Genomic DNA, 25,406 nt, shown 5'->3' with positions numbered 1-25,406 from the left:
CGAGTGTTCAGGAGCGGTCGCTCTGAGTGGCTCTGAATCCACGTGACCCGCAGCACGGGTCCTCTGGGCAACCGCCCGGAGCTCTGGTGCGGCCACTCAAGACCAAGCGACCCACCACGCTTCTCCTCCAGGCAGCCCCCCTGTGTTCAGGCGCTGTCACTTTAAGTCCAAACAACTCACCACTCGCCTTCTCCTCTGAGCAGCCGCCTGGAGCGCTAATGCAGTCACTGCGAGTCCAAACGACCCGCCGCGCTCCTCCTCCTCCTCCTCCTACTCCTCCGGGCAGGCCCCGGTGCTCAGAAGTGGTCCGAGTCCAAACAGCTCGCCGCACGGCTTCTCCTCTGGCAACCGCCTGTAGCTCTGGTGTAGTCACTCCAAATCCAAGCGGCCCCGCTCCTTCTCCTCCTCGTCCTCAGGGCAGGCCCCGGGGTTCAGAAGCGTTGTTCTGAGTCCAAACAGCTCGCCGCGGAGCTTCTCCTCTGGCAACCGCCTGTAGCTCTGGTGCAGTCACTCCGAATCCAAGTGGCCACACTCCTCCTCCTCCTCCTCAGGGCAGGCCCCGGGGTCCTGAGTCCACACAGCTCTCCTCGCCACTCCTCCCCTGGGCAGCCGCCGGAGCCCCAGTGGTTGCTCCGAGTACCAGCGCTGTGCCGAGCGGCTTCCTTTACAGCGCTCTCAGTTGTCCGAGCTCACTGCTCCAGCGGGGGGAGGGGCGTCTCGCCGGCAGCTCTACTTCACATAGTTCCCTGCGTTCCGGGACCACCATCCCATCTGGGATGGCTTCCCAACGGGTGAGAGTCACCCGGCTGCTTTGAGTTGGTCCCAAGTGTCTCAATATCTCCTCTTTTGAATCCTGAGTCCTGGAGCAACATGAAATGCAGCCACCCTCTAGGCTGCCATCTTGAAACCTCCCCCTGTTTCACTTTTTCTATTCAGGATTGTTTTGGCTGTTCAAGGTCTCTTGTTCTTCCAGATGAAGTTCATGATTGCTTTCTATATTTCTATAAGGAATGTCATTGGGATTTTAATTGGAATTGCACTGAATCTTTATAGTGCCTTTGGTAAAATGGCCATTTTGACAATGTTAATTCTGCCTATCCAAGAACATGGGAGAGCTTTCCATCTTCGAACGCTTTCTTCAATTTCTTTCTTTAATATTCTGTAGTTTTCATTGTAGAGGTCTTTCACCTCTTTTGTTATATTAATTCCCAAGTATTTTTTTTTTGAGGCCACTGTGAATGGAGTGGTTTTCCTAATTTCTTTTTCAGAGGATTCATCACTTATGAATATAAATGCATTAGATTTATGTGTATTGATTTTATATCCTACTACTTTACAGAAGAAGACACACAGGCAATTAATAAATATGTGAAAAAGTGTTCAACATCTCTAGTAATTAAAGAAATGCAAGTTAAAATAACTCTAAGATTTCATCTTACTCTAATTAGAATGGCTTTTATCAAAAACACAAACAATTATAGATGTTGGCGTGGATGTGGGGAAAAAGACACACTTTTACATTGCTGGTGGAGTTGCAAATTGGTCCAGCCACTCTGGAAAGCAGCGTGGAGAATCCTCAGAACACTTGGAATGGACCCACCTTTTGACCCAGTTATCCCACTCCTTGGTTTATACCCAAGGAACCTAAAATCAGCCAACTACAGTAACACAGCCATATCAATGTTTATAGCAGCTCAGTTCACAATAGCTAGATTGTGGAACCAACCCAGATGCCCTTCAACAAATGAATGGATAAAGAAACTCTGGTATATATACACAATGGAATACTATTCAGCCATAAAGAAGAAGAATATTATGGCATTTGCAGATAAATGAATGGAATTGGAGAATATCATGCTAAGTGAAATAAACCAAGCCCCAAAAACCAAAGGCTGAATGTTTTCCCTGATAAGTGAAGAATGGTATATAATGGGGGTGGAGAGTGGGGAATAAGAGAATAATGGGGGAACTTTAGAATGTGTAGAAGGAAATGAGAGGGAGGGGGGTATGAAAAATGGTGGAATGACACAGACATCATTACCCTATGTACATGTATGATTACACAAATGGTATGAATCTACATTGTGTACAACCATAGAAATGAAATTATGTACCCCATTTGTGTACGACGAATCAAAATGCAGTCTGTAAATAATTAAAAGCTAAATAATAATAATAATAATAATAAAGAGATTGAAATTCTGAAATTGTAGGAATTAAGGACTCAGTAGCATGTTTTGCCATTTGTGTTTGAAAGGATTTGTGGATATAAATCATTGTGTTGATACCTTGCCTGGGATTTGTTTAGCAAATACCTTAGCATGAACTTGAACACTTCTGAATAGAGGGTTCTAAATATGATAGGAGCTGGCACACTTGAAGAGAATGATCACACTACCCATCAGATTTCAGCTGTATTTAGAACTACATTTGGTAACGCATAGTGCATGTTTGTTTTACTGCAAACCTGATCTGTGAAAATCCATCATTGCCTTCAAGGTGAGTTGAAAGAAGTTTACATTCATAAAAGAAATATTTGCTTTGCATAAGCAATCACAGTATCACAAGTTGAAAAATGTTTGAACAGATTTCTGGAGGGCAGGGGAGTGCTGCTGGGGATGGAACCCAGGAGAAAATACTCTACCACTCCCAGCACCACAGGACATGGAACTGTTTCTTTTGTGTTCTAGAAGAATGAGACTAGTAACCTGCTTTTCATCTAATTGTCAGGCAAAACCAACCAGTAACCCTTGCAGTCTGTTTTGAATCCTAATACATGGAATGAAAGTAAAGAATTAATTTGATACATGCATGATTTTTCAGGAAAACTGCAATTGCACAAAGCTCATTTTAAGATTTTTAATTTGGTCCATTCTGACTTATAGCATTTACTGTCCTAATAGGCAGATGAGTGTGGTATGGCTTGCAGGACTGAAGATCCTCTTGCCCCAAATGACATATCATTCCTCACTAGAATAATTAAAAATTAATTGGTAGTGGTTGGGGTAGTGTTCCCTAGGGTACAGTTTCAAGCATGTTCCCTGCTTCAAACCAATGATGAAGGTCAGTCACTCCAGAATGCACTAGCACCTACAATTGTGCCTGATACACAGAAGTCAGTGAGTATTGCTTGAAAAAATGAAAGAGCAAAATTTTCATCGATATGCATATTCATAGTTGACTTCCTAGAAAAGTTCATGACTAATGATGAATCTGCAGCATAGATCCAAATGTCACACTTCTAAATAACGCTAAAACAAAATGACCTTTTCCCTCATGACATAAGAGAAATGTTTCAAGTATGAATGCATAAAATATATGTACATTAAAATAAGAATTCCTGATTTGTACTTGGGAGTTTAGGTAATAATTCATGGAAAGAAAAAGTTTGACTCTTCTTGAGAGAATAACTGAGAGGACAAAATCCCAACCCTCCTGTCATTGCAAGAGGCTGAGGTCTCAGTTTTGAACAGATGGAGGATTATTCCTCCCCACAGAGAAAGAGAATGCTGGGTGATCATCAATAAGGAGGGGTAAAACCAGTGTGTCAATGATGCTCAAAGCTCTCAACAATTGTCATGTTATTTTGTCTGTGAAGTTCCAGGGAGAATCAAGACCTTGAAAAATATATATCAGCTTTCCATTGCTGTGACAAAATACTGGAGATAATCAACTTAAAAGAAGGAAGAATTTTTTTGGCTTATTCTTTCACTCCATAGTTAAATGGCCCATTGCTTGTGATGAAGCATGTCATGGGGGGGGAGCAGGTGGTAGAACAAAGCTCTCATCTCATGGCTGCTAAGGAGCAAAAGCAGGGGATGGAAAGGTCAGGGGGCCCCTGTGTCCTCTTCAAGGCCATGCCCCCAATGATCAGGCTCCCTTCCCCAAGGCCCAACTCTTAAAGGTCCCACCACCTTCCACTAGTGTCATTGGCAACCAAACCTCTAACGCACGGAACTTTGAGGGACAATTCTAAACCATAACAAGCCCAAAGCACTAAATAGTGTGTTCTTTTAACTACTACCTCCCCTGACATGTGTAATTCAAAAGGAAAAAACATATGAAATTCAACAAAAATACAGGAAGGATGTTACAGTTGTATTTATGTACCCCAGAAAGATATATTGAAATCCTAACCAGAGCACTTCTGAATGCAGCCTCATTTGAAAGTAGGATCATTGCAGATATAATTAAATTAAGATGAGGTCATACTGGAGAAGGGTGGGCCCTCAATACCATGTCACTAGTGATCCTATGAGAAGAGAAGGGATATAGACACATAGAGACAGAGAAAGAAGTTCTATGGCTAGAAGTCAAGGAACGCCAGGGACTGCCAGCAAAATATCAGGATCTTGAAATGGTAATGAAGGATTCCTCCTACAGTTTCACAGCACACATTGCCCAGGTGACACCTGAATTACAGATTTCTGGCTTCCAGACCTGAAAGAATAAGTTTCTGTTGCTCTTAGCCAACCATTCTGGTACTTTGCTAGAGTAACCTTAGGAAACTCATGTAAAAGACCAAGGAATTCTAATTGTTTCATGATAATCATCTCATGCCTAATTTGTTTGGTTCATTTGGGAAACGCAAAATTCAATCTTAAAACTTTTCCCTGCCCCTCTTTACTGGTGCCTCTTATCTCCTGGTGCTCAGGGTGCAGTCTTGGTCAGGTCATTATGTATCTACCCCTGTAAAGTTTTCAGTGAGGGGAAATCCCACCACGAAGTCCCCATACAATGTTCTACTGCGGGACCCAGATAAATTCAGACAGTTACCATCTTGAATCCCAGGAACCAGTGTGGTTAAACTTCCATATGTTCCTAGGTATTAGTAGTGCCCTCAAAAACAGGAAGCTTCTGTTGACAGACACTGTAAGTCCAGGGAAGGGAATCCCACAGTGACCCAGAAGAGCTATAGGAGCAGCCAAAGATAACTTGGGAGGGCCAAAATGTGGGATAACTTTCTCCTGCCCTTATAATCTCCATCAATAACTCACAATCTCCACACATTTTTTTAGAAAATCTTTTTTTATAGAGAAGTTTCAGGTTCACTGCAAACTGAGAGGAAGATACAGAGAACTCTTAAATGCACTCTGCATAGCCTCCCTCATTATCAGTGTCACATACTTAACTGTTACATCTGCTACATTGGCATAATATCATCATGTTAAGACTCACCCTTGGTGTTTGACCTTCTGTGGGCTTGGACAAATGTATAACGACATGAATTCTCCATTTAGTAACAGCTAGAGTAATTTCATTGCCCAAATATCCTTGCTCATAGACATTTTTAAGCAAGTTAGAAGCTACCTAACAGTGAATAAATTCATTTTCTCTTCCATTATGTCTATGAAAGTTTGTGTAAACTTGGATTCTTGTAACACTAAACTTTATTTTTAAAAATCTTGGCTGATTTGGAACCTGAAGGATGATAACTTATTTTTATTTTATAGTGATGTTTAGTGGTTACTCACTAATAACCCAGTTATTGGTTATTTGAATTATGTAAGATGCCACAGAACATAAAATTTTAATGAAGTCCATCTTATCAATTCTTTCTTTCATGAGCCATGCCTTTGGTGTTGTAGCTAAACAACCAAACCTGAGGTCATTTAGATTTTCCTGCTATGTTATCTTCTAGCAGTTTCATAGTTTTGCATTTTATATTTAGGCCTGTGATCCATTTTATATTGATTTCTTTTCTGGTACTGGGAATTGGATGAAGGGGTACTTTACCATTGAGCAACATCCTCAGTCCTTTTTATATTTTTAATTTGAGACAGGGTCTTGCTAAGTTGCCAGGTTGGTCTAGAATTTTTGATCCTCCTGTCTCAGCCACCAATGTAAGTGGGATTACGAGCATGCACCACCATGCCAACTTTGTGTTCATTTTTGTGAAAGGTGTGAAATCTGTGTCCATATTCTTTTGCATGTAGTCTTGTTCTAGAAGCATGTAGTCTAGTCATTTCAATACCACTTGTTTAAAAGAACATCTTTTACTATTGTGTTGATGTTGCAATGTAGCTTTACAGTAAGTCTTGAAGTCAGGGAGTGTCAGTTCTCCAATATTGTTCTGCTCCTTCAATGATCATGTTGGCTATTCTGGGTCTTCTATCTCTCGAGGTCAACTTTAGATCCACTTTGTCATTATCCATAAAATGACTTGTTGGAATTTTGATTGAGATTGCATGGAATGGGATGGGAAAGAACTGAAATCTTGACAACATTAAGTCTGCTTCTGTTTGTTCAGTTTCCATTACCATAATGAGATACCCAAGGTTGGGTAAGTTATAAAGAAAGGAGATTTATTTAACTTATGGTTCAGGACATTCCAAGTTCATGGCACTGGCAAAAGCTCACCATTGATGTTAACCCTATGTTAGATAGCATTATAATCACAGCAGTGTGTGCAAGAGGAAGAGATCACATGACAGGAAAACACAGCACAGGGAAGAGCCAGTAACAACCTCCCACTAGACCCCACCTCTTAAAGGTCCCAGTACTCTTAATATCTCCTCTTGTGACACACACAAAAACCCTTGGAGGGCAAAGCACCTCTAAACCATAGCACTTTGTACTCAAGAACATTTCACATCTCGTTTATTTAGTTCTTTGATTTCTGGCATTCTCTTAGTAGTTTTCCTCATACAGATCTTGATCATTTTTGTTAGATTTTTATTTGGGGAGGGGGAAGTGTGCTGATGTAAAATGGTACTGTTTTAAATTTCAAATTCTACTTGTTCATTGATGGCATATAGGAAGGTGACCCAGTTTTCTATATTAACCTCAGATCTTGCACAACCTTGCTCTCATTGTATATTAGTTCTGAGATTGTGTGTGTGGGTGTGTGGGTGTGTGTGTGTGTTCTTTAAGATAGTCCATGTAAGTGATCACATCATTTGCAAACAGTTTTTATTTCTTCTTTCCCAATCTGTATACCTTTTATTTGCCATGTCATGTGCAATCACCACCAACTGAGCCTACTTGATCTCCACCAAGGGGTTACGGTATTGATCCCTGCTCAAAGGACCAGAGGTCTCTTCATGGGCACATTCCATTTTCCAGCAGCCTTCTTTACGCAGGCCAACAGCCTCTGCTTCTTCTCCTGCTCAGCTCTGGTCTGTACTTGTGTGAAAGCTTAAGCAACTCGGAGGCTGTTTGGCATTCCAAGTCCTGGGTAACTGGTGAATTGCAGGAGGCACTTTCAGCCAATTGTAGAGAATAGCCTTTTGCTGTTGTAGCCAGATGTAGTGGGGCCATTTTTCAAAGTGGGGTAAGGTCCCTTTTGGGCTAATTATCCTGTCCAATGCTGAAGTTGTATGCCTTTTCTTGTAGTTGATTTTCCATTTCATTCTTTTGATTTGGGAGGTTTTCTGATATTATGTCATTGAAAAGATTGTGCATTCCTTTGGTTTATATCTCCATACACTCATCAATTCCAATAAATCTTAAATTTGGCATTTTCATGTTGTCCCATATTTATCGGAAGTTCTGTTGAGGGTTTCTCACCATCTTCTCTGTGCAGTTGACTTTATTTTCAAGAGCATATATTTTGTCTTCATTGTCTGAGATTCTGTCTTCTAAGTGGTCTAGTTTGCTGATGATACTTTCCACTGAATTTTTAATTTGGTTTATTGTTTCCTTCATTTCAAGGATTTCTGCTTGTTTCCTTGGTAAAAGTAAAATTATGAAAATTAATTAAAATAGATGACCAACTGCATAAATTCATTAAAATGCTGCTACAAACTGGTGGAGGACTGCTCAGTTGAAATACTAGAGTATCTGTGGAGGAAGTGGTGTTTGAAACACTTGGAGAAGCTGCATTCTTCCATGTGTCCATAGCTTCCACTTTATTCTCTTTTCTTCTCTTCTTCCTTCCTCTTATCAGGTTTCTCTATCTCACTTTTTCTTTTCAGTAGTTCCCTTTGTTCCTGCCCCACCCCCTCTTTAATTCTCCCTCAAGCACCAGGAGTGGTATTGTGGCCCCTGGTCTGTCATTCCTTAGGCATGTAGTGAGAACCATGTAATTTGTTGCTTGGGTTTGATTCAAACACTGAACCCAAACATGCTTGTTCCCAGGAGAAAGCACTTGGTCCCACAGACAGCACTGCCCATGCCCCAATCCCTGACGCGGTGAGACCCACGCACTATCTGTGGGTGTCCCCACCTGTGTGTAGCTGGTTGTGCACCCAAGGAGTCCCTTGTGTACTTCTAGTCCCAGGCACCCTCTCACCTTAGAAGTTGTAAGCTTCTCATCTGACAGGGGCAGTGACATTCCCACTACTTCCTGAATTCCCTTCTGTCCCTTCCTCAGTGAGCCCGTGGATCCTGTGGATTCTCCTCAAGGCATAACCCCATTGAACCTCAAAAGGTTCCTCGTTTATTAAATTTAATACAGACTGTTCTTTCCAGTGGGCAAAGCCCCTCTCACCATTAAGCCCAAGTTCCAAGACTACGCCTCCACTACTCCCAGACCTGTACCCAGGCTTCAGAAAGCAAAGCTAGTGTATGACCACAGACACTTCTCTGTCTGGTCTTACGGGGCACCCTTTCTACCATTTTGTGGAAATCCTTCAAATTCACTCATTATTGCAACCTCTGACAAGAAGCCTTTCCAAATTCTCTCTCGTGTTTCCACACTCTGGCTCTGTAGCTCACTTCTGGCACTTGGATGATGATTTCTGTTGCATTTGGTGGCGTGCTCCTTGCAGCATGAAAATGCAGGCTTCTTTTCCCCTAATTGCCTCACAGAGCCTCGTTATGATACCTGGAGCATGTGAGGAACTTAATGTAGGGTGGTCCTTTGAAGACTGTGTCACATGAACAGGGTTGCTGTGCATAAGTCCAGTACTGTGACCATTGTATGCAGGTGGTAAGGGGTAACATCTGGATGTTCTGCTACTGAAATGGCCACTGGTCAAATCCCTCCCACCTCTGGAATGCAACTCCAAGTAAGTCTCACACTCTGCCTTTTTTTCCCTCCTTGTCCTTCACCCTGTTTGTGAGGCATGAATACAAGTCAAAGAACTTCTGGCCAAGCCACAGCCCCTGTCCCCAACCCTCATATCTGTCTGTCACTGTCAAAATTGAGGATATCAAGACAGACCTCACTGTGCCCTTTTCTCAAGAACCAGTAGTCCACCCCTCATTTCACCCCATCTCTCTGTTCCCTTACCACCTGTAAACCTTGACTCTTTTTCTCTGTTGTTCTCCTGAAACCCTTCTTCCTTGTCCTCTGAACTCAAGGTCACCACCTATAATTCCACACCTCCCAGCCTCCAGCCTTGCACATTCACCCCTGGCTGTTCAGATCACTCTTCCAACATGTCTCCTCCCCTCTTGAATATCCTCCACTTCTTCACCTCCCATCTCCCCTCATCCTCTTGCTGCATTTCCACTAGGACAATGAAGCCATCACAGGGGATCATTGGAATGCTCTGTTCCTAGACAACTGAGTCAACTTGCCTTCAAACCATTGTGCCTATGAGCTGTCCTTGCTGCTGCTCATCTACATGAAGTGTCTGCCCCTGGCCCAGGACATTTCCTCTACCTGCCTGCATGCTGGGGCCCACCTTCCTGCCCCTTCTAAGACCTTGCTCCTACAGGCATCTCCTTTTTCCTCCTGTATGGTCGACAAATTTCTCTCTGCTGGATCATTAGAATTTATATTCAAAGATGCTCTGACATCTCCCATCTTTTAAAAAAAAAAAAAAAATCTCTCCATCCCTGCATACCTTCTGACTGCTCTACAGGAAGGCCCCTCTTTGTCTATGTTCACCTCCTCCTCCTGGCCAGTCTCCCTCCTTCCTCAGCTGGCTGGCCCACCATGACTCATGACTCACCCTCTCTTTCTGTGTTCACTTCCTAAGTGTCCTCATGCGGGCTTGTGGCATTACACACCATTTTCTTTAATTATGGGAACGCCAAAATTTGTCGCAAACTCAGATCTCTCCCCAGTATATCCAACTGCCTGTTTAATATCTCCTTTGAATGTCAGTACCTCAAACCTGAGTGGTCTAAAAACTAAATTCCTGGTTTCCCCACCCACCCTCCAAACCTATTCCTCCCACACTCCCGACTCTCTTCAGTAAATGGCACCTTTGTCTCTCATGCAGCTCCTGCCAAGTGCAAGTGGATGTTACTCTGAAGCCCCCTACGTCTAGGTCACTGACCTGTGGCCCCACTGTCAAAAGATGTCTCAAGTTGGACCTCATCTCCCTAACCCAACTGCCACCATTATGTTCCAACTATCCTAGGTTTGTGCTTGAGTTACTGTGCTTTCCTTAAAATTAATGTCCATGTTATGACACTGGAACCCCTACAGTCTGCTGTGCCACCTGGTGCCAGGGTGAACCTCTTAAATACGAGGCAGATCACCATCCTCCTCTACTGAGAATTCTGCTGTAGCTCCCATCTCAAGTAGAGAAAAAGCAGAATCCTTGCTGTATTCTGCAGAGGTCACCTCCAACATCATGTCTCACCACTTTCCCAGATCTCTCCACTCCAGTCCCTCTCAGTGTTTTAGCCTCATCTTGCACCGGTGCCATTTTCAAATGATTGCTATCATAATCACGTTTCACCTGTTCCATGCAAAGAGAGAGCATTTTATTTTCTTGATCTGCAAAGGGAAGTGAGTTAAAAGAGAATCCTAAAGAATATGGAGCTGACAATGGCTGCATAAGGATGTGATTGCCTTTTCCCAACAGGGAGCAAAAAGGCAAGGGTGACCACCTCTCTTTGTCCCAAAGCAGATGAGTCATGAATGGTTCTTCCTGAGCCTAAGTGCAATGCTGAGTAAAGATAGGCAGTTATTCACTCAACAGAAGCAAATGTGACTATTAATGGAACACAATCATCTGTCACTGAGTATTTTCAATGTATGGGTTGTATCTTACTATTTTTTAATTTTTAATTTTTTTTAACTAAAACTTTTCTAAACATTTTCCCAACTGTTGCATTTACTAACATAATTTAGTTACCAAAATAGAAAGAAAAGAAAAAAAATCTTCCATCATTTATTTATGTATTTAGAAAATATGTTTGGAGAAGTGGTAACATGCTAACTTAGTGAGACAAATGGAATGGTTTCCAGTATGTGAACATTTGGAAGAATAAAACCCATGTCATTTTTATAAAAATGTATGCCCTTAAATTGGATACAAAATCAAATTGGAAAATCATTTGACTTTTTCAGTTTCTGAATTCAAAATATTTCTTTTCCCTTATTCCTTTTAAATTTTTTATTCTTGTTGATCACATTCCTATTTCACTTTTAGATTCTTCTTAACAATTGATTTAACCAAACAGTTTCCTCCAAGATGACCATCTGCTTGTATATTCCAGTGGTTTGTTGGATATTTCAGATGTATAATGGCCATAAAAATAATTAGCATGAACACTTTCAACATCTATCTAGACAACTAGCCAAGGGATATTCATTCAAACAGAATAGCAGGATATCTGGACCTTGTCAGAAACAAAAATGACCTGTAAAGATTTTTACTTAAAGTGTGCTGTCATTATGACTATCCCTTCTTTGAAATGTGCCTCTGTGATAGAATCTCAGATAGACATGGCCTTGGAACTTTCACTTGGCAGGTCCCTCACCTGACCTTGACCAGCTTTGTCAGGTCAGGCCACAACCATGTTCAGGATGCAAGGCTTCTTGCAAAAAATCTCAATATGAGTGTGTTCAGGAAGAAACGTGATTTGCATGTTCCCAAAGGAATGAAGGTCCACATGGACAGTGGTAGCTAGACACCCCCTATTTCTCAGCCATGACTCACATGAGAATTTGTCCTGTTTGCTGTGCACAAGGGCAAAGATGTGATGAGGGTTAAGTTGTCAGGAATCAAGGATCCCTAAGTGGAAACCACAACAGAAGGAGAGGAAAAGCAGATTCAGTCTTTAAAAAAATTTTTAACATATATTTTTAGTTGTCGATGAACCTTTACTTATATGTGGTGTTGAGAATCAAACACACTGCCTCACACATGCTAGGCAATTGCTCTTCCACTGGGCCACAACCCCAGCCCCTGATCAATCTTAATTGTGTTTTTACCAACAAAAGCACAAAGAGGAGTCTAAGCTCAGAAGTTTGGACATGAAATACTTTTCTCTACCTACTATGGATTGGCATGGTAGCTCAAACACTAAGCACTGTTCCATCCTGGTCCGACAAGGAGAAGCCCTAAAAAAGTGATTTCTGTTTAGTGAATTCAACATTGTATTCCTAATATTTTCATCATGAACTCATTTAGCAGAGGAAAGGGATGTTTTGTGAAACATGGATTTGACATTGCACCACATTATATCTTAAACAAGACAAACAGGGAGTTGGAAATGGGAAACCAGGAGAACTGAGACATGTCCCTGGTTATCTCATTTAGACCGATATTAAACGTGCATCCCAGTGGTGTGATCACCAGCTGCTGCCCACTTTGTGAAAAAATTGCTTAGAAGGAATCTTTTGCCTACCAGATGTGACCTCAATTTTCATTTCCAAGGGCAAGGAGAAAAATCTCTATTGTATTGAAACACAATTGCTGGTAAAATGAATGGTAAATGAGATAATCTTACTTTTCCATGTGTTTTGGCTAATATGTTATGGAATTGTTGCTTCATTTATGAAAAATAATTAAGGAAAATATTCCAGTAAATTAAAGTTAGATAAAGGTTTAGGAAAGGCTATTGTGTTGTTAGCAAGCATTTGAATGATAGACTAGCAGCAAAGACAAATAATATTTTAAAATATTTTAAAAGTGTATTTGAGATGAGTCTCTGATAAAAGGGTGAGACATGCGTATGCTGTGATTTAGTAAAATATTGAGGAACAATGTGAACAATTACAATCCTTTCAGTGCACATGACACCTTTCAAAAAAAAAACAAAGCTCATCCAGCTGCTGGGTCGGGTAAGTCTTACTACTCTGTTAAATGCAGAGAACAAACCTTAAATGTAACATCTTCATTACCTTATCCACTCTCTCTCCTGTTTCATTTCCTTCCCCCTTTAGGAGCTGCCACTCTAAAATCAGTTCCAGAAACTGAGAAACAAACAGACCACACAGTTAACATTGCTGGAGTCATAGCTGGCACCTTGCTGTTCATTGTTATATCTCTTGGAATTTTGTTGGTACTGAAGGAAAGGTGAGTCCCCAGCTGTTGCCAAAAATGTAATTCTCTCTCATTGTTTGTCAGGTCGCTTCATGTGTGAAAGTATTCCGTTACGAAGTTGGCATTGATGACCGGGACACATCTGTGACTCTGTGATTGCCTACTTTTTCATCATGTAATGTTCACAGCTATGGGAAAGAAATTTAGAGCAAATGGCTGTGGTTTTGATTGAATATACAAAACATATCATGCCATAATAGTATAAGAATTATGTGCCTTATCATGTATAAAGCCTTGAAAATCTGAAAAGTTATTTCCCTGCTAGGGAATTAGTAGTAATTGTTACTAACATGCTAGTATATTTGAGGTTTTCAAGGGTATGAGAAAGGACTTGTTCTCATTATTTTATAAGGAAGATGAGCCCAGAGTGTTGCTCCAAGGAAAAATAGCAGAATATCAACACTTATTAAGGACAAGTTAGTGTGCTAGTTAAATGTTATGATCTGGCTCTGACTAGCCAAAGGGTCATCTGGAGAAAGAGATCAATCGATATGGTTGTAGAAAGCAATTCTTACCTTCCATATTGAAACATTTTGCTCTGTAAAACAAGTAAAACCATACTTAGCAATAAAATCTTTAATCTGTATAGAAATGACCAACTTAAAAATATAGAAGGTACAAAAATGATAGGATAATCTCCAAAACAGAGGCAATACATGGGTCTTGAACTTTTCTCTGTGGTTTGACTACAGATCCTGTCGTGGAGTGGGAGTGAGGTCATGGATAGTAGGTGGTGAAGGAGAAGAGGTTTCCCAGGAAGGTCTTGAAAGTCATACCTTGTCATGATGGGAGGCTGGACTGGGTCCTAAAATCTTCTCGTGTCCTTTAAGCAGATAGAAACATGATCCAGATTTTATGGTAGGAAGTTGAACTAAGTGAGGAGGGGAAGTTCTCAAGTCAGGAAGACCAGTTGAGTGAAGAGGCAACCTGAGAAACAGTTGAGAGGAAAATTTTATTAGCCATTTGGAGAGAGCACAAACAGTAGAGAGAGAGTGTGGCTCCTGGCATGGGCAAGTTAGTGGAGACAGCACCATCCACCAAAATGTGGAGTGGAGGAGGAACTGGAGCCCATGTGAGGAGCAAGGACGGTGAGTTCAGCTGTGCACATGCCAAGTTCAGGGTTCCATTAAGGGAGGTGTGCCCTGGTAGGTGGGCATGTTCCTGTGGAGGAATCTTATCCATAGTCCACACGCCTTCAACACTTCTGCAGCTGAAGCCGTGGGTTCACATGAGGGAGTTATAGAGTGAGGAGCAGCAGCATCAAGAATGAAGATAAGGAATTTCCTGGTTCCTCTAAGTATATAATCATATCATCAGCAAACAGGGATAGTTTGAGTTCTTCTTTTCCTATTCGTATCCCTTTAATTTCTTTGGTCTGTCTAATTGCTCTGCCTAGAGTTTCAAGGACAATATTGAATAGAAGTGGTGAAAGAGGGCATCCCTGCCTTGTTCCAGTTTTTAGGGGGAATGCTTTCAGTTTTTCACCATTTAGAATGATATTAGCCATGGGCTTAGCATAGATGGCCTTTACAATGTTAAGGAATGTTCCCACTATCCCTATTTTTTCTAGTGTTTTGAGCGTGAAGGGGTGCTGTATTCTATCAACTGCTTTTTCTGCATCCATTGAAATTATCATGTGATTCTTGACTTTAAGTCTATTGATATGGTGAATTACATTTATTGATTTCCTGATGTTGAACCAACCTTGCATCCCTGGGATGAAACACACTTGATCCTGGTGCACTGTCTTTTTAATATGTTTTTGTATGCGATTTGCTAACATTTTATTGAGAATTTTCGCGTCGATGTTCATTAAGCATATTGGTCTGCAGTTTTCTTTCCTCAATGTGTCTCTGTCTGGTTTAGGTATCAGTGTGATATTGGCTTCATAGAATGAGTTTGGGAGGGTTCCCTCCTCTTCTATTTTATGGAATACTTTGAGAAGTATTGGAATGAGCTCTTCTTTAAAGGTTTTGTAGAACTCGGCTGAGAACCCATCTGGTCCCGGACTTTTCTTTGTTGGTAGGCTTTTGATGACTTCTTCTATTTCATTACTTGAAATTGGTCTATTTAAATTGTGTATGTCCTCCTCGTTCAGTTTAGGGAATTCATATGTCTCTAGAAATCTGTTGATGTTTTCGAAATTTTCTATTTTGTTGGAGTATAGATTTTCCAAATAGCTTCTAATTATGTTTTGTATTTCAATCGTGTCTGTTGTGATGTTTCCTTGTTCATTCTGAATTTTAGTGATTTGGGTTTTCTCTCGTCTTCTCTTGGATAGTGTGGTTAAAGGTTTATCAATTTAGAGGAACCAGGAAATTCCACCAGAAAACTTTTAGAACTCATAAGTGAATTCACTAAAGTAGCGGGATATAAGATCAATGCACATAAATCTAATGCATTTTTTATACATAAGTGATGAATCTTTGGAAAGAATAATGAGGAAAACTACCCCGTTCACAATAGCCTCTAAAAAAATAAAATACTTGGGAATCAATCTGACAAAAGAAGTGAAAGACCTCCACAATGAGAACTACAGAACGCTAAAGAAAGAAATTAAAGAAAACCTTAGAAGATGGAAAGATCTCCCATGTTCTTGGATAGGAAGAAAGAATATTGTCAAAATGGCCATACTACCTAAAGTGCTATTCAGATTCAACGCAATTTCAATTAAAATCCCAATGACGTACCTTACAGAAATAGAGCAAGCAATTATGAAATTCATCTGGAAGAATAAGAAACCCAGAATAGCTAAAGCAATCCTTAGCAGGAAGAGTGAAGCAGGGGGTATCACAATACCAGATCTTCAACTCTACTACAAAGCAATCGTAACAAGAATGGCATGGTATTGGTACCAAAATAGAAACGTAGATCAATGGTACAAAATAGAGGACACGGACACAAACCCAAATGAATACAATTTTCTCATACTAGACAAAGGTGCCAAAAATATGCAATAGAGAAAAGATAGCCTCTTCAACAAATGGTGCTGGGAGAATTGGAAATCCAACAGAATGAAACTAAACCCATATCTGTTACCATGCATGTAACTAAACTCAAAATGGATTAAGGACCTCGGAATCAGACCAGAGACCCTGCAGATTATAGAAGAAAAAGTAGGTCCAGATCTTCAACATGTCGGCTTAGGACCAGGCTTCCTCAACCGGACTCCCATAGCACAAGAAATAAAAGCAAGAATCAATAACTGGGATAGATTCAAACTAAAAAGCTTTCTCTCAGCAAAGGAAACTGTCAGCAATGGGAAGAAAGAGCCTACAGAGTGGGAGAAAATCTTTGCCAATCATACTTCAGATAGAGCACTAATCTCCAGTATCTATAAAGAACTCAAAAAACTCTACACCAAGAATACAAATAATCCAATCGACAAATGGGCTAAGGAAATGAACAGATTTCTCACAGAAGAAGATCTGCAAGCAATCAACAAACACATGGAAAAATGTTCAACATCTCCAGTAATAAGAGAAATGCAAATCAAAACCACCCTAAGATTCCATCTCACTCCAATTAGAGTGGCGATTATCAAGAATACAAGCAAGAACAGGTGTTGGCGAGGATGTGGGGAGAAAGGTACACTCATACATTGCTGGTGGGGCTGCAAATTAGTGCAGCCACTCTGGAAAGCAGTGTGGAGATTCCTTAGAAAACTTGGAATGGACCCACCAATTGACCCAGCTATCCCACTCCTTGGCCTATACCCAAAGGACTTAAAATCAGCATACTACAGAGATACAGCCACATCAATGTTCATAGCTGCTCAATTCACCATAGCCAGATTGAGGAACCAACCTAGATGTCCTTCAATTGATGAGTGGATAAAGAAACTGTGGTGTGTATATATATATATACAATGGAATATTATTCAGCCATAAAGAATGATAAAATTATGGCAATTGCAGGCAAATGAATGAAACTGGAGAATATCATGCTAAGTGAGATAAGCCAATCTCAAAATACCAAAGGAGGAATGATATCGCTAATAAGTGGATGATGACGACACATTATGGGGGGAGGGAGGGGTTAGTGTTAGGGTTAGGGTTAGAGTTAGGTTTAGGGAGGGGGCAAGAATGAAGGAAGGAAGGACTGTATAGAGGGAAAAGAGGGGTGGGAGAGGTGGGGGGAAGGGAAAAAAAACAGAATGAATCAAACAACATTACCCTATGTAAATTTATGATTACACAAATGGTATGCCTTTACGCCACGTACAAACAGAGAAACAACATGTGTCCCATTTGTTTACAATAAATAAAAATAAAAATAAAAAACAGAATGAAGATAAACCTGGGTGATAGCAATTTACAAGGGGTGAATTGATATCCAAATATGCACTGGTTTTCTTCTTCCTCCATGTGTCTTTTCTTCACGTTCAGATCCAGAATGAAATGTGGCCCTTTCATAGCTGTATACACCACTGGTGTAGGGTCTTTGTGATTTCGTGTTCTTTGTACCTTGTCGTGAGCTTTATCCTTTTTTTCTCATTTTCCACTCTTCATTTAATTGCTGCAATCCCTTTGAATGCTTTTTTCCTTTTCACCTGTACCTCTCTTGAACTTTTCATAAGCTCCTTCTTCTCTTTTCTTCCCCCAAATTTCTTATATTTAATTTTTTCTCTTCTCTTCCTTATCTCTCACCTCTTATGATTTTTTTCCTAGATGTTAGTCATCTTGATGTTTATGTAGATACCTGATTTTTGGTACCAATTATCTCTTTATTTTTGTAATAGTAGTATATCTCAAAACCTAAACCTAAGAAACAATAAGGTCTCCCATGGCTGGATATTCAACTGAAGATTTTTGAGTGATTTATTGTGAATTCTGGGAACGTACTGGATCTTTGTGTCATGTAGCAAGCTCTCTGAGAGGAATTGCTTGAAGCTAGTAATCCAGTTGCCCTTGTGACTTTAGCTAAATGTTAACTAATCCTCTGAGGGTCTATTTCTGATGGATTAATTCATCTTTCTACCTTGGTCTCTCAGGTAGTCACAGAGGTCATGTTATAAATTAGACATTGTGAAGGGATTGCCTACAGTAACATATGGCCTTGATACAACTTTAGGCTTAGTACCCGTAAGTCCTGTCAGATTTTAATTATTCACTACTCAGTATTCTTTAAAGGGCCGTCTTCACAGCGTGCACCACTTCTGTATTTGCTTTTTTTAAAATATAGACTATATTTTCCATAAGGCAAATTAGCTAATATCTCATTCTTAGAATAAATAACTCCTGTGAAATTTAAGCCTGAATAATCATGTGGTACAAATTGTCATATTTAACAGAAATTCTTAAAACTTCTAATAGTTCAGGATTTCTCACCCAAATTCACATCTATATTTTAAAAGTAGTGCTTTTAAACAGAATAGTTAAACATGACATTGTTCACAGATAAGTTGCTGGATGTGTAGCAAGCATGTTTCATTATTTAAGCCTACCCAGTAGGTCTGCCAAATGCTCTTTGTTCAGTCACATCAGGCCCAGAGATGTTCGTTGGTGAGTAGTTGATCTTTCAGCCACGTCTCCCCCTGTCCCACAGGAGGCCCTCAATTGAAAATGAGAAGCAGTGGGGAAGTGAAAAAGTGGAATGAGGGGGAAAGGCAAGCACAGCCTCAGGTTGGATTTCTAGACATAATTAATCATTTCTTCTGGTAGAACCTATTTCCACCAAACTGAGCTCATTCCTGTGTGGGCCGTCTTTTCCTCTACCCACAGCATTCTGTGTCAGTCAACTCAAATATATGCATTGACCATAAAGACACTCAAGACCAGAGAGAGAGAGAGAGAGAGAGAGAGAGAAGTGGGGGGTGCCTTCTTCAAAAATAGTTGGAGAAGGTAGAAAAGTGAAATCTGTTCAGCGCATACTAATTCCTGGAATTCTTATGCATATAGGCAATAATGACTAAAAACTGACATGACCTTCAGTTTTAATGTCCCACAAAGTCTCACAAATCAATGATTAATAGTTTTTTGTCTCTGAGTATTAAAACATTTGACCCTTGCCTGGACTAATAAAATATGAAAACCTCTTTTCTTTAAAACGTTTTATGAGGCCTGTACATTTGTTTTATTTTATTCTATGGGCAAAGCAATTTCTTATTTTTCCTATCCTAAAATATGTGTTCTTTTGAGGGTGCAATATTTTGATGCAGTGACTATTAAGGAAGTATGGGAGATAAAGATCTGTAATATTAAGATTTCATAAAGAGCCCCATGGCAATGTACTCTCAAAATTAGTGTATATTAACTCGAGTAGAAGACATTTCTCACCATATTTTACCCATGGATCATTAAATATACTTATATAAATGAAAATACCTGCATTTTCAACACTTTTCACAAGAACAATTCATCTCAATTATATGTTCCACAGACATTAGTAAATAAGCACCGTCAGTATTACCATGATTAATTGTATTTACTATTGTTTCTAAAATTACGATAAATCCTTCATAAGTTTGAGAACATTTGTATTAATTACAATAATATTCCTGTCTTAGCCATTTTGATACATTGAAATGACAGAAGTGTGATTATTGGGAAATAATTTAAGAGATATGACTTATTGGGCAACAAGGCAAATGGTAGCTTCTATTACATCAACCCTGGTTACAGGTGAATACACTATATGTTTTAATCCTGAAACACTGTGCCCCTGTCTCCTTAACTCATTAACCAACATACATTTTACAAATAAAGCATAAATTATTAAATATTTAGTGCCCATTCTGTTATATTTAAACAATACTAGTATTACCATGAAAAAAATTGCACTAAAGATGGGATATATTGCTGAAGTTATCATGAAACAAAAAGATAAGAGATGCCTGTGGTATGTGGCTGGAGGCAAGTCGACCTTAACTCTAGTTCCCTTCCTTTGCGTTTTTACAAAGGAGACAGAATTTCCCCCACTATGGCTAAGAGTGACTTCTTTGCAAAAAACATCTTTTAAGTTCTGAATGCTTAATTCAAAGCCCTGTTCCAAAATCACAGTTCTTGAAACTACGAGGAGGAAGTCATGCAGACATTTCTTCCTGAATATTATTTTAAATATGTGAATTTAACATGGCGTCATATCTAAGAACCAGATCCTGACACCTTTCTGCCCTGGCGGGTGCTCTGGCATGCTTGAAATGGGACCTATGTGCACACAGATGTACAATGGGCATGTCATTTCCACCTATCAATTAACTTCTGTCCTTCAGGTTTCTACATAATAACTGAATAGGCTGGTAGTTAAGGATAGGTTGAACAAATAGACCTGTATAAAAGCCTCTCCTAACCTGGACTTTATGTGATTACTGTAGCTCCTGCATTAATCCCCATTTCTGAACCGAGCTTAATGATTTATTTAACTATGCTTCATTGGGGGATCCTTTTGGAATTCTTTATAAGAATTATTTTATTTTAAAAGGGTGGGAAATATACGTACCAAGCATCCCTTTGTTGGAGGAAATTGTCAGAGAATGCTAGGGGACATGCCTTTAGAATATCACCTTCCAGGTTTCTACTTGGAAGAAGTATGAATATAAATGAGGTTTTAACCTGATGTACTAATTTGCATCTGTGAAATGGGATGAAGTGGATGAAGTGTATTTCATGGGGGAGCAGTGAGGATTAAAGTAGTTGATGTATGTACATCATTGATACATAATACCTTAAGGATTTAGAAGCTCAGAAACTGGTCCCAGGGCACATAAGTAGTACATGGCTGAAGCTGGATTAAATGCAAAAGTATCTGAATCCTTACCACCCTGCTGCAGTGACTCCTGGGTATAAAACTCACAGGGCCCCTTGCTCTGTAAAACTCAGGATCTTTCTGTGTTCATTGACTAAAAGCACAGCACCATCATCACTTTGTCATGGTTTACCATAGCTTTAAGACTGCAGTATTTGAAATGCTGTCACATGCCATAGTGTTAGAGTCACAACTGTCAAGATTTTTCTTTTATGATTTGTTAAGGGAAGGTTCTGGTCCTGAATGTATTAGAAATAACTGCCCATACGGGGCCCCTAAGGATGACCCAGGGGAGTACAGGTGAGCTCCTGGCACAGAGCGTGTGTCTAGAAGTCATTCTCATTCCAATTTCAGTCACATACAGCAATGTCACCCATCTTCCCACCAAGAAGAAAGGAATCTTGATTCCTTTGATTAAATCTTCAAATTTTATTTGTTGCAAAATAACCAATTTTTTTTTTTTTTTTTTTTGGGTGCTGAGGATCGAACCGAGGGCCTTGTGCTTACAAGGCAAGCACTCTACCAACTGAGCTATCTTAGAAATTAACCAGAAATTAACCAATTTTTAATGTGGTATTGACCAAATAAGTATTCAGTCACCAGTTTGTGATTCTCATTCTATTTTAAGATAAGTTGAGCCAGAAAATATAAGTGACTACATTTTAAAAATCTCTTTTTACCTATGTTTCTGGTCATAGCTGGTGACTTAAACTAGGGGATGGAGGTAGGCCCTTTCCTCATCCACATTTCCTCCTTTTCACACACTTACCAGTGCTCTATAATGCCCTCAGGTAGCTCAACAGGCCTGCAACGTTTGAATGGATGGTTCCTACTTGGAAACACAAGGATGTCTGTGCTCCAGTTATCTTGTGGGTGCTGTGGCCAGGTGGTCGTGAATGAGCACACTTCCATTGACCATCAGAGTTCAATCCCACGTTCTGCACTTTGATTTGCTGTTGATTCCTGAATCTCCCTCTGTTCCAAGCTGGAATCCTTTGGATTCTTCATCTTCAAATAGTTGTGTTAGGCCACTTTTCTCAGAAGGTTAAATTTCTTAAAGCCTGTTTCCTTGAATCATCTTTATGATCTTTGAAAAGAACCCCCTGGTGAAGGATAGAGTGGTGGGTTGTCACTCATGGTGCTGGTTTCTGTGTATGGTTCCAGAAAGGAAAGCTCCCATCCAGACTCTCCTTCCTGAGAGATTATTTAGAGACCTGAATGCCCAGGGCCACCTGCTGCCTCATCCAGTCCATGTGAGAAAGCAGGAAACCTGGGACTCATGCAATAGCAGACTGCTGCTAACACCTGGGTATGAATTTCTTCATGTGCTCTTTTCTGCTGCCTTTGCAAAGGAGTAAGATTTATGAAGCTGCTATCACCTGAGACTAAGGCAATAGTCTCTTTCCCTATGCAGTCACCTCTTCATTTCCACATTTCTTCCAATTTTATGAATTCCACCAACCAAACACCAAAAAACATTAGGAAAAAGATTGCATCTCTCCTTAATATGTACAGACACATTTCTTGTCATTCTTCCCTGAACAAACTGGTAACAACTAGACACACTGCCTTTGCATTATATTCGGTGATCTAAGTCATCTGAGATCATTTAAAATCTACAGGAAGATGTATATTATATGCTAGTACTATGCAGTGTTACATAAAGGACTTGAACATACACAGAGGCTTCTGGGACCAACCCCCATAATTACCAAGGGAAGACTCTGCCCAACCCCACCCTTTATGATCCATTTTTAAAGAAGATAATTAAAACAATCTCCAGGGCTGTGAAATTTCTGAGTTGTCCAGTGTCTGTCCCATCCACAGCATTGTGACCCTACTTGGTCTTCTGCTGCTTTTGGCTGAAGCACAGCAGGGTCCAGCATGGTACATCTAACACACGTAGTACCACAGCCCTGCCACCCTCCCTCAGAGAGCTGCAGCACCTTCCAGCTGCCTGAGTGCTGCCCCAGCCCACTCCTGAGGCCAGGCCAACACACACCTGCTTGGGAGCCTGATGGGACAGGCTTAGTTTCTAGATGTCCTAATTGCTTACTGGTGCTTAGAGTTCAGTGACTTATTTATATGAGCAATAGGGATTAAAAGCATACAACACAGTTCCCAGCACTATGTTTACTTTATCAAATAAAAAGTATCTAGCTATTTGGGGGCAGAAGGTACCTGGACAGGTTGTGAACTCTGGGCACTGCCCTGTCTGTCATAATCAGTGGTCAGCCTCAGAGCACTGGGCCACTCCATGGTCATTGAACACCGGGCTTGTCATCAAGCCTTTTTTCATTGGACTGATAGGTCTGGCATGGCTGGGAGAGTTATGTTGTTCAGCTGACAGCAAGAGAATATTTATGCAATACCTGAGGCCAAGGAGTGCACTGTGCTACATTTGAATCATGTGAATCATGCAACCTGGAGTCTTGTAGCATTGCTGCTGACAGTGGTGACAGTGAGAAAACAAAACTGCCTTAGAAAAGCACCTCCTGCATTGTTAGCATCATACCCTGGAGGTAGGCAGGATGGCCATCGACCTGGAACCAGCCAGAACATGTGCTCAGATCATGGTGATGATGCCCTGATTATCGCAATCTCAAGTGAAGAAAACAGTATGCTCTCCTGCATTATTTTACAATGCTAGGGAGTGAAATACAGGTACTGTTAAACTGATGGCTTTCAGGGCTGTCAATTTTTTGTCTTCTTTACCTAGTAATAGTGACATTGGCACAGGTAATCCGCAAACTGAATACGAACGTGTCCAGCATTCTAAAGTCTCACTGTGCTTCAAGTCAAATCCCCAGAGCTCCCACATGCAGACTCTGGCATTGTAAAGTTTCAGTTTTATGGGTTTGATTAAAAGAAAGAAAATAAATTCAGTACATGCTGCCTAAAACTTAGGGCTCCTGTTCCTCTCATTTGAGTGAAGTACTTGTTGTGAAACACAAATTATTCTCTATTTGCCCTGTTTCTGGTGCCTTTCTCTGCAGACTAGACTTGGTGACTCTCAGTTGACTAGAAACTCTTTGAGTACAACCTATGGCTTAACCATCTTTGGTTCTTCCATTCCTAACCCAGACTGGGCATTTGATAAACATTTGATGTCTTGTATTAAAGAGTGAACTAGTGGGTGCTCATGTTGTTCTGCCCATTGAGAGGTCCCTCACCCCAGCTACACAAAGAGGCTTGACTGTCTTTGACTTATTTGCTTCATCTCATTACTGAGGCAAGTCATAAGACCTTATTTGTGTGTGTGTGTGTGTGTGTGTGTTGCTGGGGACTGACTGCAGGGACTTGCACATACTGTGTTTGTTAGTCCAGTCCTCCACCACTGCATATATTCTCAGCCCAGAATTCTGATCTTGCTTCCACTGTCTACTTCATGAAATTTCTCTTCCCTGGACTTAAGTCTTTGGTGAAGAAGATTGAGCCTTGTGATAACATTTCTTCTGCCTCCTCTATTGTGGAACACTCATGTGATTGTATATGTTATGAATGACTCCAGAACAAATCTTTATAGAGCCCATTCATGTTTTCAAACAAGTTTATTGATCCCACGATCACCAAAAAGATTGAAGCAAGATTTACCTTGGGTAATTTTAGTTACTTATTAGACATCTATGAATGAACATGAATAGACTTTTTAAAAGTATTCTTTCCAATTGTATTTCTTTTTACTTATTTGATGATGACAACCATGGAAGCAGCCAATGTGTATTAAGTGTTAAATATCTGGCCCGTACAGGGCAGAACTGTTAAATACTTTAATGAGTATTTTCAAACTCAGGCCTTGTAACAATTCTGTGACATATGTCCAGTTACTCTGTTTTAACTCCAAGAAATCCAAGAACGAGAGGCAATAATTTAAAGTCACATGGTCAGTAAGTGACAGAACCAAGAATTAAATCTGTGTCCCCTGTCTCCAGAGCCTCCACTCTGACCCATTATGGTCTTTTGGTTGAAGTGGAATAGCCATAGAAAAAGATAGATGCAATATCTAACTAATGAACTGGAAAGAAACCACCAGAAATGTCCACGACTTGCCCTGTGACCAGTGTTCCACGTTTCTCACCACAGGCATTTAGAGAAAGAATAAAATCATACCCCAGATCCTGGTGCACTGTCTTGATGATGACCCAGTTCAAGGGCCCTCCTCACTGAAGGTCAGAACACAGAGAGGATACATGCGTACCTCTGGATCCTTTAAAAGCCTATCAAGCACATAAGTAGGCTTGAAATATGGCACAAATTAATGGAAAGAAAGAGATAGTTGACGTTGGCAATCTTAGTCTTTTCATTTTTAGATGCATAAATAGTTTTTCAAGTCCCATGATGTTCATGCCATGAATTCCAAATTGGTCTAGTAGCCTCTGTTAGCCAATATAACAAATCCTAGGTATCTGGGAATCATGAAAGCATCCCTCCTCCTGCTTTCTAGCACTATGTGGGATTGGACCAGAGACTCCTCAAACAAAGCCT

At 40.4% G+C, this 25,406-nt stretch overlaps 1 long non-coding RNA gene across 1 annotated transcript in view; it reads left to right on the top strand.

Annotated features, from left to right (window-relative positions):
* Positions 1 to 9,744: 9,744 nt before the first annotated feature.
* LOC306642745 overlaps positions 9,745 to 25,406 on the top strand; it is a 39,561-nt gene continuing 23,899 nt past the window's right edge. The window contains exons 1-2 of the long non-coding RNA XR_013758660.1: positions 9,745 to 10,256; positions 13,016 to 13,148. This is a non-coding gene — a long non-coding RNA (uncharacterized lncRNA). The remainder of the gene's footprint in view (positions 10,257 to 13,015; positions 13,149 to 25,406) is intronic.

Source organism: Sciurus vulgaris, assembly GCF_902686455.1.
Source record: "Sciurus vulgaris genome assembly, chromosome: 13".
Classification (NCBI taxonomy): Eukaryota; Metazoa; Chordata; class Mammalia; order Rodentia; family Sciuridae; genus Sciurus; species Sciurus vulgaris.
This window is presented reverse-complemented; position numbering and strand designations above follow the sequence as displayed.